This window comes from Gavialis gangeticus, unplaced genomic scaffold (assembly GCF_001723915.1).
Source record: "Gavialis gangeticus isolate Ggan-Ray unplaced genomic scaffold, GavGan_comp1, whole genome shotgun sequence".
Classification (NCBI taxonomy): Eukaryota; Metazoa; Chordata; order Crocodylia; family Gavialidae; genus Gavialis; species Gavialis gangeticus.
This window is the reverse complement of record NW_017729022.1, coordinates 138213796-138229093: the sequence shown is the minus strand read 5'-3', so window position 1 is coordinate 138229093 and position 15298 is coordinate 138213796.

Here is a 15298-nt window from a genome sequence, read left to right as displayed (position 1 = left end):
TTGTTGCGGGTAGGTCTTGCATGACCAATCTCATTTCCTTTTATGACCAGGTGACCTGGACAAAGGGGGAGAGATTGATGTCATATATCTTCACTTTAAAAAAGCCTTCAGTCTGGTATCCCTTGATAACCTCTTGACAAAACTGGCTAACTGCGGCCTCAACCACACCACAATCTGGTGGCTGGGGAACTGGCTCCATGGTAGGAGCCAGGGGGTGGAGGTTGATGGAAGTCAATCGTCATGGTGCGCGGTGACCAGTGGGATCCCTCAAGGCTCTGTACTAGGGCCTATACTTTTTAACATCTTCATCAATGATGTAGACATTGGTGTTCGAAGTGGGCTGGCCAAGTTTGTCAATGACACCAAACTGTGGGGTAAAGCATCCACACCTGAGGACAAGAGGGTGATCTAGACAGCTCTTGACAGGCTCAGGGAATGGGCGGATGAGAACCTGATGGTGTTTAACACCGAAAAATGCAAGGTTCTCCACCTTGGGAGGAAAAACCTGCAGCATGCTTATAGGTTCGGCAGTGCTACACTGGTTAACACTATGGACGAAAGGGACTTAGGGGTCATGATTGACCACAAAATGAACATGAGCCTTCAATGTGGTGCTGCAGCTAGTAAAGCAAGCAAAGCTCTGGCTTATCTCCATAGATGTTTCTCAAGCAACTCCCAGGACATCATTCTCCCATTGTACTCGGTCTTGGTGAGGCCGCAGCTGGAGTACAGCATCCAGTTTTGGGCTCCACAATTCAAAAAGGATGTGGAGAAGCTTGAGAGAGTGCAGAGAAAAGCCACGCGCATGATCAGAGGTCAGGAAAACAGACCTTATGATGAGAGGCTGAGAGCCATGGGGCTCTTCATCCTGGAAAAGCTCAGGCTCAGGGGTGATCTGGTGGCCACCTATAAGTTTATTAGGGGTGTTCACCAGGATCTGGGGGAGCATCTTTTCACTAGAGCACCCCAAGGGATGAAAAGGTGGAACAGTCACAAACTCTGTCATGACCAATTCAGGCTGGACATAAGGAAGAACTTCTTTACTGTCTGAGCCCCCAAGGTTTGGAAGAAACTGCCACCGGAGGTGGTTCAAGCACCCACTTTGAACACCTTCAAGATACATTTGGATGTTTATCTTGCTGGGATCCTATGATCCCTGCTGATTTCCTGCCCCTGGGGCAGGAGGCTGGACTCAAAGATCCTTTGGGGTCCCTTCCAGTGTGAATGTCTATGAAATCTATCAAGTAGCCTGATATCTGGCCCAGCAGATGGCAGGTTGACCTTCAAAGGACACTGAACCAAAGGACACTGCTGCCTAAGACTGACAGGTTTTAACTAGCACTCTGCATTGCCTATGTCTGTTTGCTGAAGGGGTAAAATAATACAAACAGGAGTTCCTCTCTCAGGAAAGGTGCTCCTGAGAGACTGGAGAGTTTTGAGGGGTCAGAACTGGCCCTAGGGGCCTAGATCAGTTGGGTCAATGATTCCTATTTCCAAGAAAGAGTAGTTGACACAACTTATTCCACAGAAGCATGAAAGAGAGGGCAGAGCCAGATGGTAACAGGAGCCTACCCATTGACCAATAGAGATTTAAAAGCTTGCAATTCCACCTGCAAGTCCAAACACAGCAGCCAGGCCCAGCAGTTGGAGTTTGATTAAGGTTGTGACAGCCACTTTTAGGCCTCCTGTGGTTATTAGTCTAAGACCTGAAAATACTATGAGCACTTACAGAAGTTCTCAAAGGACACCTCAATCACACTGTAACTTCTTGCACTTTACACAAAGCACTTAAAGTTACAGCATCATCAAAAGTAACAGACATTTGACATTTGATGGTGGGGGCTGGGTACCTCCATGCACTGGCTGAGGCCACACTGTAGCCTGCTCAAAAACAGCCAGCTGGGAGAGCTGGCCTGCATTCGTTCCTCGATGTGGGGTGGCAGTGTGGGGGAGCTCAGCTACTGTGCCCTGTCCCTGCCAGTGCCGTGGGACACTAGGGGCAGTCTCCTGCTAGGGGTGTCCTGGCCAGAACTGCTCCACTCCTGTTTGCTGCCCACCAAGCTGCTTTCCTGTTTGCTTGGAAACAGCCAGCTGGAAGAGATCTCCCCCTCCATCCCTCACTGCATGAGGAGGAGACTTTCTGCCTCCTCTCTGTGGCAGATAAGGGGTATGACACTTAACTCTTGCAGGGAACTGTATAGAAGTTCTCTAATGTGCTCTAATTTAGAATGCCTTAATTTAGTATCTGATTTAACAAGGGTTAATTTTTCATGTGATTAGCCATTTTAAAAGCACTCTGCAGCCATGCACTGTATATGGCTATACAGTGTTTTCAGAGGCCACAAAAATGTCACTTCTGTCCATGCCCTATGGGAGAAGGCAGCCCTTAGGCTGGGTGCAGCTATTTTACAGGTGTCACGGTGCTGACGGAGGGCTAGGTAGAGCATACTCCCTAACTTTATCCTCCTTACTCCTGTTCCACTCTACAGACCTGTTGGGGAGAAAGTGACATGAAGCATGCCATGGTGATTCAAAGATTTCCCTACTGTGGCAGGTCTAGCCCTGTCATGTGGTAGCAGTAGCCAGTCAGCCTGCCCCCACTCCAGCTCTTCTGTACTGTCACTTGCAATAAGTACTTCTATGGAAGGAGTCCTGAGCTTTGGAGTGCTATTTTTCTCTTTGGGCCACCTGGCTCCTTCCTTTGTGTTTGTCTAGACCAGTGTTTCTCAACCCATGGGTCATGACCCAAAAGTGGGTTGCAAAAATATATGAAAGGATCATGGACAAACTTTAAAAATGGATGATGATAGAATCATTGAAAATGAGGGTTGGCCTGCAGGAGGTCATCTCATCCAGTGATTCTCAAACTTTTTTATACCAGGAACCATTTGTAAACATTGATGAGCAGTCCCTACCCAGTGTCCCTCACTCCCAACCTGCTGCCCCCTGCCCTGCAGTGTGTGGGGCAGGGAATAGGTGTGTGGGGCAGGGTGTCTGTGTGGGGGGCATGGGGCAGGGGGAGAGCCTTTGGTTTCCCACTGTTTTCTCCTTTAATGAAGAATCTTTTTTTTTTAAGTACTGATCCATTTTTAAAGTTTGTTCATGACTGTTTCATATATTCTTGTGACCCACTTTTGTGCCACAACCCACAGGTTGAGAAACACTGATCTAGTCCAATCCCCTGCTCAAAGCAGGACCATCTCCAACTAGATCATCTCAGCCAAAGTTTTGTCTAGCCAGGTCTAAAAAAACTTCCAAGGATGGAGAGTCCACCCCCCCTCTCTGGGTAATCTTTTCCAGTGTTTTACTACCCTTCTAGTGAGAAATTTTTCCCTAATATCTAACCTACACTTCCCTTGCTGCAACTTGAGAAATTTCCTTTAAACGAGAAAAGCGTGGGCAACAATGGCTTTTCCTTTGCAGGTGGGCAGAGTTCTGGGATGCTTGGGGCCCCCATGCCCTACCCGCCCCCCCAGTCCTACACACCCATCTGTGGCCCCACACACTGTAGGCCGTGGGGCAGTGGGTCGAGAATGACCATTGATGGTACAAAAAAGGTTGAGAACCACTGGGCTAGACCTCAAACTTCTTGATCTTGGCCTACTCACTCTGGCTGCTATCTACAGCCCTACATCCCCTTATTCTGGTCTTGGTTTCTGAGCAGCAGCTGATCGGCTGGGTCTTTAAGCTTCCCATAGTCTAGGTTCTTGACACCCCCATCCCTTAAGCCTCAAAGAGATTAAACTCTCTATCTTTCCCCACTTTCTCTGGGCCTTCTCACACTACACAGTGCTCAACTTTCTTTCTTAGATTTCATAGACATTAGGGGCTGGAAGGGACCTCAAGAGATCCGGCCCCACTGCCATAGGTGGGAAGTCAGCTGGGATCAAGTGACCCCAGCAAGAAATAAATCCAGTGTTTTTTTGAAGGAATCCAGAGTAGGTGCTTGCACCACCTCTGGGGGGAGTTTGTTCCAGACCCTGGACACACGCACCGTAAAGAAAGTTTTTCTAATATCCAGTCTAAATCGACCTTCCTGGAGTTTATGGCCATTAGACCTTGTTATCCCTTGGAGAGCTCTGTTGAACAGATGTTCTCCCAGGTCCTGATGTACCCCTCTTAGGAAGTGGTAGGCTGCCATCAAGTCTCCCCCGGCCCCCCCCCACCCCCCTGAGCCTTCTCTTCTCCAGACTGAAGACTCCCAAGTCCCTTAGCCTCTCCTTGTACGGCCGTCCCTCCAGGCCTTGGATCATATGAGTGGCTCTCCTCTGGACTCTCTCAAGCTTCTCCACATCCTTTCTGAAGTGGGGGACACAATACTGGACACAGTACTCTAGCTGCAGTCTCACCAGGGCTGAATAAAGTGGGAGGATGACTTCCCTGGTTTTGCTTGAGATTCATCGGTGGATGTACACCAGAGTTTGGTTAGCTTTGCCCACTACTGCATCACACTGGTGGCTCATATTCATCTTGTGGTCAGTCAAGACCCCCAAGTCCCTTTCAGTCATGGTGCTAGCAAGCGTAGCACTGCTGAGTCTGTAAGTATGCTGAGAATTCTTCCTACTGAGGTGCAGCACCTTGCACTTCTGTGTATTAAAGGCCATCATGTTTTGGTTGGCCCACCTTAAGAGTGAGTCCAAGTCAGCCTGTATCCCCAGCCTGTCCTACAGTGTGACATCCCTTCCCCATAATTTGGTATTGTCCGTGAACTTGATCAGTTCACATCTGACTCCTGAATCCAGATCATTGATGAAAATGTTAAAGACTACTGGCCTGAGTGCTGAGCCCTGAGGGACGCCACTGGTAACACTGCATGACGTTGATTTGATCCCTTCAGCTACTACTCTTTGGGTCCGACCCCATAGCCAGTTGCCTAGCCATCGGACCATATGATGATCTCGGCCACAGTTTCCCAGCTTAACTATGAGGACATCATGAAGAAGTAGCTCAAAGGCCTTCTTGAAGTCCAGATAAATGACGTCCACATCATTTCCCTTGTCCAGGGCATATGTTACCTGGTCATAGAAAGAGATGACGTTGGTCAGGCAAGACCTGCCAGTCACAAAGCCATGTTGGCTGGCATTCAGAAGCTTGCCTTCTGTTAGTCTGGCATTTCTCTGGCCCTCAGACCTAAAGGGGGTTAAAACTTGCAGAATACTTTAAGGTGCTTGAAATGCAGCCCCCAAACCTCTCTTCACAGCCACTCCTGGTCTTCTGGCTCTTACTGACCAGACCTCAATGAAAGCACCACTCCTCCAGGCATTCACAACTGAAAACAACATGAACTTAAATTTTCATTCTTCTGGGTCTGCTCAGAGGAAGGAGCAGAAGACAAGGGAGAAACCCCGCTCAGCCTTTATCCACCAGGGCTCCCCTTACTACACCTCCAGGTACCACTGTGGCTCTACATTCATCCCAGCCAGGGCTAGAGTGACCTCTCTAGCCTGAGTGCAAGGTTTTTATTTTCCCCCTAGTCCCTCCTTTTCTATCCATCCAGACCTATGGCCTGGCCTGAGCATAGGGGTTTCTTGTTAGTCCCTGCAGTCCTGTCAGCTGCCAACCCCTTGGCTGCAATCTGTTCTTAGTTCAGTCCCCTTGGGACAAGGCTACTAGCAAATGCAGGCATCTTGTCTCCTCTGCCTTTTGCTGCTTGCCACCCATGACTTCGCCTTAGTGGTCCTTGCAGTTGTCTTCCTTTCTTCAGCCCTTATCTGTCTGAGCCACAAAAATCCTGCTCTTAGAGCCTTTGCCGGTCCTGTTTGCCCCACAGCTTGCTCCCAGTAACAGGGCAAGGGTTCACTCTTACACCTACATAAAAACCACTTTGACAATAACTTACAATCAATGAACTTTGTGAACATTTTTACACGTGCTCTAGAAGGTGTGGGGGGCGTGATTTAGTTAGTGAGTGCTTTAACTTAAAGTGCCTTCTCACTTCAAGCAAGCATCGAATGAGCTTTAGTTCAAAGTGCCCCACTGCCATTTTTTGGCACAGGGACACTAATATACGTGACACCAAAGTCTGCTGGAGCATTTTTATTTCTGTGCTCTAGCAGACTCCATTAATCAAGTCTGCTCTGACGTGCTGGATTTCCAGCGTGTCAGAGCCTGCTCCCTGCACATGTATAAGAGCCCTGTGTTCCTAAGTCATTAAGGCTATGTCTATACTCTATATCGTATCTCTGGAGAGATGTTGTTGGGCATTTCCTATCTACCCCTTCCTGCTAAGCACTCCAAACCTGTAAACGTAGTGATGAAGCCACTTCATGGATGTTTTCATGACTTTATTCACTGGAGAGAGGCTGTTGAGGCTTATTGCAGAATGGTTTCACTATTTCGCTGCTGGTTCTGGCAGGGACAAAAGGTGTGGAAAGCTTGAAAGCACCTGTCCTGAGGACAGAGAGGGGCTATCTGTCTGTCTGTCTATTACCCTTTCTTTTAAATGGGATATTATTACTCGGGCAGGTAGTGATTATAAAAATAAGTAAAATGTCCTGTTTAGCTCAGTCTGATCTGATCTGTTTGGCAATAATGTGGGTTGTCTTAAGCATCTGTGTTTACAGATTTTATAATACTTGTGCACAAAGATCACTGCACAAACTGATTAACACAATGCTAAGATTGCACAGTTAAAAATGTTAAAGCCAAGCAATGAATGGATTGAGCTGCTTCACATTTGCTGCTGCTATTTTTTGGCCAGATACTATCTTGTTAGGAAAAAGCACCACAGTCATGGTTACAGATGTACACTGCAGGAAGAAAAGAAACTAAACTTTTAAATGAAAGCTCAGAATTTGCAGAAGGCAGCAAAAATTGTGGCAAGGCCCTAAAACAGGTATTGTACTTGCAATTTTCTTCTGTCCTTGCTGTTAAGACAGTTATTTTCTGGAGGATTTTGCTGAGTTTGTCTCTTTGGGATGGTTGCAATCCTCCTCATGCAAATTTTCTCAGCAGCACTGTGGAGGAAACAGCCTGTGCCTCCCAGGCTGGACAGAAACACCATGCCATTCTTCTACACTGTGTGCGCTAGTGCAGAAGGGCAGGGAATCCTCCTGATTATTCTTAAATTGAAGATAGTATAGTTGTAAACCAGTGACATCAATGACAAAACTAGGACTGAGCCTTTAATGGGAGCAATGTGTGACAGGTGTTGTTCTATACCATCTTGTTAATGAAGGATAGTAAATTCAGCATGGCAAAATGAATCATAAACACTTGTTTCTTCTCTTGGCCTTCCTCTGTATTTTTGTTCCTCGGCCCCCTTTCAATTGCAGTAGTTACTTATAAGCTCCTGCCATGTCAGAGATGCTGCAGAGCAACGGTGATTAATTTTTTCTATGACATCTGAGGTTTGAATAGTTGCATAATTTGATTATGAGCCACTATTTATCCCAGATGATTTTGTGTAGTCTGTGAACTTGTGATCTGTCAAAGAAATGGCTCATAAGGATTATTAAAAATTATAGTGGCTGCTTTCCCACAAAACTGAGGGAATATCTGTGGGGCTAGAACTGAGATATGATATTACTTCCCCAATTTAACATTCAAACCACTTTTCCAAGCAAAATATCCTTTTCCTAGGATATCTTCTGTAGCTAATATATAACCTAATAGATGCCATCTTTTAAAATTAGAATATTTATATAATGTACAATATTTTATGCAGTTACACATAGAAGAATCTGAGAACATAATGGAGAAGTAGGTAAAAAATTATTGCTAGCTCTTCCTGAAAGCTGGCAAATCTGAGCAGGCACTATTTAGATTTTCCTTCAGAGCTCGGACAACATTCAGACATCAGTTCTGACTTCTTGTTTCTGTTCTAGTTCTGACCACTGTCTTAGCAATTGTGCCTTTTTCAGCAATAACCAATTTTCCTAAACTAGGTTCAGGAATCCAGCTCAAGTTTGTATAAGCAAAAGACTACTTAATACTTCATTTAAGCAAGTCATCAATAGAACCAAAATGCTAATTATCCCTATTAATTTTGTTTTGTAGCGACATTTAATAAGAGTGTTAAGCAAAAAAGCTTTAGGGAGCCTACAGTTTTAGTTATCTCTCACGTTAGATCCCACATACTATGTATAGATCAATGGAAGGATTTCTTTTTTTTTTTTTTACACATCTGTAACTAAGGGCTCTTCCAGTTTACATGTGCCAGATATTCACCCAGAGTTTTACAGATTAGGATTAATAGATCTCCAAATTAAAGTTTATTTTATCTCAAAAGTATTTATTTTTCCTCTTCAGTGCAACTAGGTCTGCTGTCCTGACATGAAGTCCAGTCCAGGATTTATAGTGTTTTACCCAATAAGTACATCTGATGAGACTCAAGCACTTTCTCAGGCATGGAGACAGTACGAAGATGATGGCTAAAAGAACCAACTGTTATCTAGACCTTTCCTCCAGCATCTTCTTTAAAGTCTCAGGATAGGCTTGAATGGAAATTATTCCTTCTACTCAAGGTTTAGGCACTCTCCCTGAAGTTTTTGGCTCATCTACCTCCTTTTGGGTTGACACATCCTCTAAGCAATGAGTCCCATTTACAAATTCCTGTCCACTTGTGGCTGAAAGCTTAATAGCTCATTTGATGGCAGTCACAGTATAGATTTTCCCATATCTACCTGGTTACATTTCTTAGAACTACATCTCATTTCATTCCTTGCAGTCTCTCCCAGCTCCAGTCTCTCAGTTCACTTTGAAACTTGGTTCTTTCCCTCCATTTTGGTATCCACCTGATATTACATCAGAAGATATTTAGATAGTACCCTGCTGAGTGCTATGCAGATGCAGGTGTTTGAAAGATTGTTCTCTGTGACTGATTTATTTACAGACATGAAACACATAATGTACACATGAAACAAAAAACAGAGGCATCTTTGCATGGGTTAAGATTACTCTGGAAACCCACAGAACTTTGGACTGAGCTTACAACTGTTGTAGCCATACACATAAAGATTGGCATGGGCTTCATTCTGATGGCAAAAGCTGCACTGCAGGCCAGTGGAAAAGGTTGCACAGCCAACAGCTGGAAAAATCAGTGTTCCAGATGTGTCTTTAGCACAGAAGTAGAATTTACTATCGACACTTACCATTAAGACTTCTTAAACCAGCCCCTTTCAAACCAAATGGAGTTAAAATATACCATACAAAATATCCTTTTGCTGGATACTTGTAGATGTGGCACATTGTAGGTTGAAAGATACCTATACCCTGAGGGCCACCTTTACTCTGTGACCTTGATAAACTGCTAAAGCTGTCAGTTACTCAGTCAAAAGGGATTTCTGTTTTTTGCAATCAAAGTATGGGATGCCTTTGTCTTTAGAATGAATTACCTGCACAAGAAAGTAATAACAGATTTTTACCCTGTTATTAATGACTCTTTGGGGGACTGACTTTTTGAAGAGCCACAAAAACTGGTAGCAATACATGGTCTGAAAATGATTCAGGGCCATTCTGATCCTCTCCTTGTATTGAAATGGAAAACACGTGACATAAATAACCAGATGCAATATGGAAATTAGCCAGAGAAAGAAATGTTCGCTTGTTATAAGTATAGCAGAGTACTTGAATCCTTCCCTCCTGGAAACAGGTGCAGAGAGAGCAAGTTGAGATATGCAGGGATGATATGCCTCTTGGGGTACCTATGCTCCTACAGGGAGGTGTCTCTATAATGGAGAATTTCACATTGTCAATTAAGAAGCTGATTTCGGTTTCCCACTTTGCTGCAAGGAAGCGTCTTTTGATTAGTTGAATAAATCCACAGCTGCCCGTGTTGTCACCTTGGCAATCTACAGTTCTGAACAGTTTCTCCCTTGAATAGCTCTCAGCATTAGCAATGAAAAGCTGATAAGTTTTTAAGGCACATGGGGAATGTTTCTGGACCTCTCATCTTTATGAACAAAGGCATGTCTAGATGAGTGCACACCATTGCCTCTGTAATCTAGAGGGTGAAATCTCCCCTGTTGGAGGGGATATAACAAAGACTGCATTGCAAAAAGTTTTTAAAGGTATACTAGCAGAAAAGATGTTCAAGCAAAACCAGAGGAAAAGGGAAGATTCCTTTTCTACTGACCTTTTACGTGGTGTGAGCAAGTCCATGTGTTTGCTGTTGTGCAGGTGGGCTTTGCTCCCATAGGAATTCCTAAGACCATCCAAACAACAGTCCATAAGCAAGGTTAGGAGTCTGCAGACTCACTGTCTGGCTTTGTTCCCTTGGAGCTCCTCCAATATTCCTTGGTTCAGACAAACAAATAAATACATAAAACAAACTGTTAGTCTTTCTCCAAGTAGCTGAAGAGAGCCCTTTTTAGAGGCAAGTTCTGCTGGGTTTCACTCTGTTTCCTGCCTTGAAAGTACTTCTTCCCCCAGCTCTTCCTCCTTGGTTTTTCTCCCCCTGGGCTTTTAACTGCCAGATAATCACCCACAGTTGGGCTCCTACCCCAGGGCTGTCTGCTTCCTTTCTAGGTTCAGACCAGCCTGTTACATATGGTTTAAGCCATACTTTCTTCTCCCACATAGAAATATACAGGGGCTGCTTTTCCTTTCACCTGTCCCTTGTGTTATGATTTATGACTCTGCAAGTGACTGTGATTGACAGGTGCAAAAAGGTATCAACACTTAATTTAGGTCTGGATCCAAAAAATTATTTAAGCACTTGAAGTGCAACTTAGGCAGAATTTAGGCCTCTGTTTCAAGTGAGAAATCCATAGAGATCCTGCCCAGTCACTGAGGTACCTGAGCTTCAGTAAATCCCAAAGTTTTCAACAGTAAAATTGCTTTGGTGCCTATAATTATGCTACTGTAAATGTCCAGTGGTGCAACTTTGTTGGTCATGCTGAGCATCTTGATTTCTATTTAATCTCTAAGCCCATTTGGGATTCATAACTTGGGCACTTTGGTATCTGAGTCTCCTAAGGGCCCCAATCTAGAAGGCATTCTTTGAGCACAACTGAAAGTCAGCCTAATTCACAGAAGTTTTAATTTAAAATGAAATGAAGTGGTGTTCGCTTGGTGTTTCTGTAGTTTATACAGTGTCTCTTTAATGCAAACTATCTAAGCAGTGCTAGGACAATAACCAGAAGCCAGGACTCTTCATTCCTAGGCAGGGTCCATCCACCCTCTTGCTTGCTATCTTTCTGGCCTCACAAACCAAGAGCCCTGTCCTAGATTTCAGTTTAGACCCCTGCTTCCGTGACAAGTACTCTAACCACTTGGCCCTTATTCAAAACAGGAGCAGTAGTGCCATCATCACTACTTCCTTCTCTCTCTCTGTTGTAAAAGAGTCAGTTGCCTTTACCTGCCTGTAGCGATAACTGGGCATTAAAGTGTGAGGAAAGAAGTTGGATTGCAAATCCCTGTATCACATAATTATATAACTTGTAACTGCAGGTAAGTGCCTAAGTCCAAGGAAGAGGTAGAAATTTGAATGCAACCTCCTCCTTATCATTTCCTTTTGGCTACCTTAGCTAGTCTGTATGCTAGTCATATTTCTAGGAGCCAAACTCTTGCCATGTACTGCATGCATAATTTAAACTCCTAGTTTGGGATTGTTAATTTAATTCCAAATTCAGTGAAATGCTTCTGCGTGCCGTTATTTCTATGGTAGTGTTGCAGTGACATTGTAGCCGTGGGAGGGTATAGGAAATAAGCAAGAGGCAAGGATTTGTTTTGGCTTCTGTCTTTCATTGGACCAATGGCATAGTTGTGAGAGCTGTTAGACAAGCTTTTGGGCACACAGTGCCCTTTCTCAGGACTAGGAAAGAAGCTTGAACTAAATAACAAATGGAACAATAGCCTGGAGTTTTACAGAGTCCATGAAAAGTCAAATTATTTCTTCAATATTTGTAATATTGCAGCTGTGATAGTATTGGACTGTCCATTCATTTAACTTGGCTAGAACTCTCAAATTGTTATTTTATTTTGTTTTAGGTCCATGCTGGACTGTGCAAGCTGAAATAGCTGCCCTCTGAAAACTTTCCTGCCTTGGTAACATCCATCCCTTTGTTATCTGTTTTCTGTCTTATAACTACTCTAATAAAAGACTATACTTTATTTCCCAGCCTGGACTACTTATCTTCCTTACTTGCCTTTTGTCGGGGATTTTACTGAAGGATTATTTTAAAGTCCGAATGAATGAGTAGCAGTCAATTCTCTCAATCCACTATTTTTTCAAGTCATTCAAAGAACCCTGGTATATTATTTCATCTTAAGAAGTAGAAATGGCTTAGTTTCATATACCTTGTAATGTAATAGCAACCATGCATTGGGGATCCATAGGTAGAGCCCAGTATAGAAAGATGAATCCCCTCCCCCTCGCCCAAGAATCAGACTAAGATAAATTCATTCTCATCCCAATTCTGTGTACTATTGACAAGTACTAAATTATCAAACTACCTCTTCCAGCTGAAGGAGAGGAACCATGCAGAGAGGTCAGATGCCCAAATGACCCCGGCTCTACCGAACATGTGCAGGTTACAACTGAGAGCTCCTGAGCAGCAGCAGGGCTTCATTAAACAAACTGCCGAACGTACACAGCACAGAACTGAGAGTCAGTCTCCAGAGGTTCCTTACTTATTCTGCATATGTGCAACAAAGTCAGCTTCCAGTTACCCTCCTAAACTGGTAAGCTAGAGCTGTGCTGGTACTTGATTATTTTAAGGTATTTATTTAGTGGTAAAAAAGATTAGTACAGACAAGTGTCCTTCAATGATCTTGTAATGTCAGAACACACACAACAGACTCACTTCCTGAAATACCTGAAAATGAATCTGAAGCTTGCTAAAAGGCATCATGTTGCTGATTCTTTTTTTTAATGAATAAAATGACCTTGAAAGAACTGCTTTGTAGTTTTTTTCTTCTTTAAAAGAACATCTGTTGAGGTTCCTGTGTGCATGTATGTGTGCAAGCATGTGTGTGTGCATGGACTATTTAAAATACACTCTCCGAAGGAAGGATTAAAAAAAATTAAAAATGGTTCAGACTCTCAGACCCAGAACGAGGTCTGAGCGTTACTCCTTGCACATAGCCCATATACCTCAATGCTAAGTGGCTTGCTCTGTGGTTACAGGCAGCTGCAGCCATTCTGCGTCTGGGACAGATGAATTTTAAATCCTATTACCACTCGTCGATTTTTTTGCAGCCACATAGTGACTTTCTAATTAACATTATGCTGTGACCGTGAGAATGGAATGACCCTGACTATGCAGTATGAGAGAGACAGATGCTCCTTGCAGACCCAGGCACTGCAGTGAACTACTGAATAGGAGGCCTCATCTGGAGGTTTTCGGAGGGGCTATAACTGTAAGGGACTCTTTCTATAGTATTTATATCATTCCAGAAAGTATTAGTGCTCTGCCTCCACTGACACAGTGTTACTCCATGTTAAAGAGTATTTTACTAAATACATATTTTCTCCACTATTCTTGTTTGACTATTACTATACTTCTTTTATCATGTAGCAATACCACTGTAATGGATAGCTTCCTGCACGTTGGATTTGTGTCCCATTTCTATCTCCCTGTTTTGTCAGTGTTGTTCTTCAATCCTTACATCCTCTTTAAAGACCTGTAGGAGGTCTCCTCACTTAGGGCACTGTGTCCTGAAAAATGCTGAGGAATTTTGCAAGGTCCATTAATTCATATTGGCTTCAGTGGAGGCTGAAGGTGCTCAGTGCCTGACAATATGGGCCTCTGCACAGTTGTGTTAAAGCCTCACTTGTCAGCTGGCTACAGTGCTGTGGCTGTCATGAGTTTCCATTGGAGGTAACTGTGGAGATTGGTGCTGTCTGTTTCTATGTGATTCCTAGACTTTTGAATAGAAATTGCTGACATGTAAAACCATACCACAACCGAGCCTTGTGTTTCTTTCCTAAGGATATTTCAGTTCACTGCATGTCAAGTAGCTGTAGGCAGTATTGTAACTAGGGCAGGATCAGCTGGGCACCAGCCTAGGGTGCCAGCAGCACCCTGCAGTACTCCACACCCCTGCTCTTCAATGCTCTGCACTCCTTCCCCCTAGCTCTCCAGCACTTCACAGCATCACTGCCCAGGGTGCCGACATTGCTAGTTACATCTCTGGATGAAGAAATTCTGTAATCTCTTGCTGCATTTCTAATGGCTATAGCTGTGCTAAATATTTGCTATATAACTTTTGCAAATGAGGGTCGGGAAGCTAGTGATACAGTCATAAATTCTTCCAAGGCTTCCCTGAGGAAAAGATGCAATTTCATATGGATGCAGATCTATTACCACTGACATCAATGGAACAGGATTTGGACACATAATCATGTTTTAAGCAGAAGTGGGGTATTGCACAAGATACCCAGCTCTGAGATAGCATTGAGACAATTTAGGGTCTTTCTCATCACAGCATTGCAGCACCTTCCCATTCTTAAGGTATTTTAGCCTCTCATCAGACCTGTAACAGAGGGAAGTATTAGTATCATTTTACAGACTGAAAATAGAAATGCTAATTACATGACTTGCCAACTGTACTGGATATCTTGGCAAAAGAGAAAATGTTCTATACCCTTAACTGCCCCTCCCTCAGATGTAATGGGGCTACAGCCAACTTTGTAGGCTGGGTCACTATACATAGGTTCAAAGATGCTAGGGTCGGAAGTGACCTGAAGAGATCATTGAGTTCAACCCCCTGCCGAGGCAGGAAAGAGCGCTTGGGGTCAGACGACCCCAGCCAGATGCCCATCCAACCTCCTCTTAAAGACCCCCAAGGAAGGGGAGATCACCACCTCCCCTGGAAACCCATTTTAAATTTTGGCCACCTTTACCGTGAAGAAGTTTTTCCTGATATCTAGCCTAAATCTGCCCTCTGTCAGTTTGTGACCATTGTTCCTTGTTACCCCAAGACACGCCCTGGAGTTTAGAGCATTTCCTATCCCTTGCTGTGTCCCCCCTAATGAATTTGTAGGCAGACACAAGATCACCTCTCAGCTTTCTCTTGAGGAGGCTGAAGAGGTCCAAGTTCCTTGGTCTCTCCTCATAGGGCTTGTCCTGTATGCCCCTAACCATATGAGAGGCCCTCCTATGGACCCTCTCGAGTCTATCAACATCCTTCTTGAAGTACAGTGCCCAAAACTGGACACAGTACTCCAACTGTGGTCTGACCAGTGCTGCATAGAGGGGAAGTATCACCTCCTTGGATCTATTTGTCATGGGTCACTTCCCAGCCAGTAGGTGTGCTGGATATTATTGCACCCTAGGTGCAGCACTCTGCACTTGTCCTTGTTGTACTGCATCCTATTGTGTACTGCCCACTTTTCTAACCTGTCCAGGGCTGC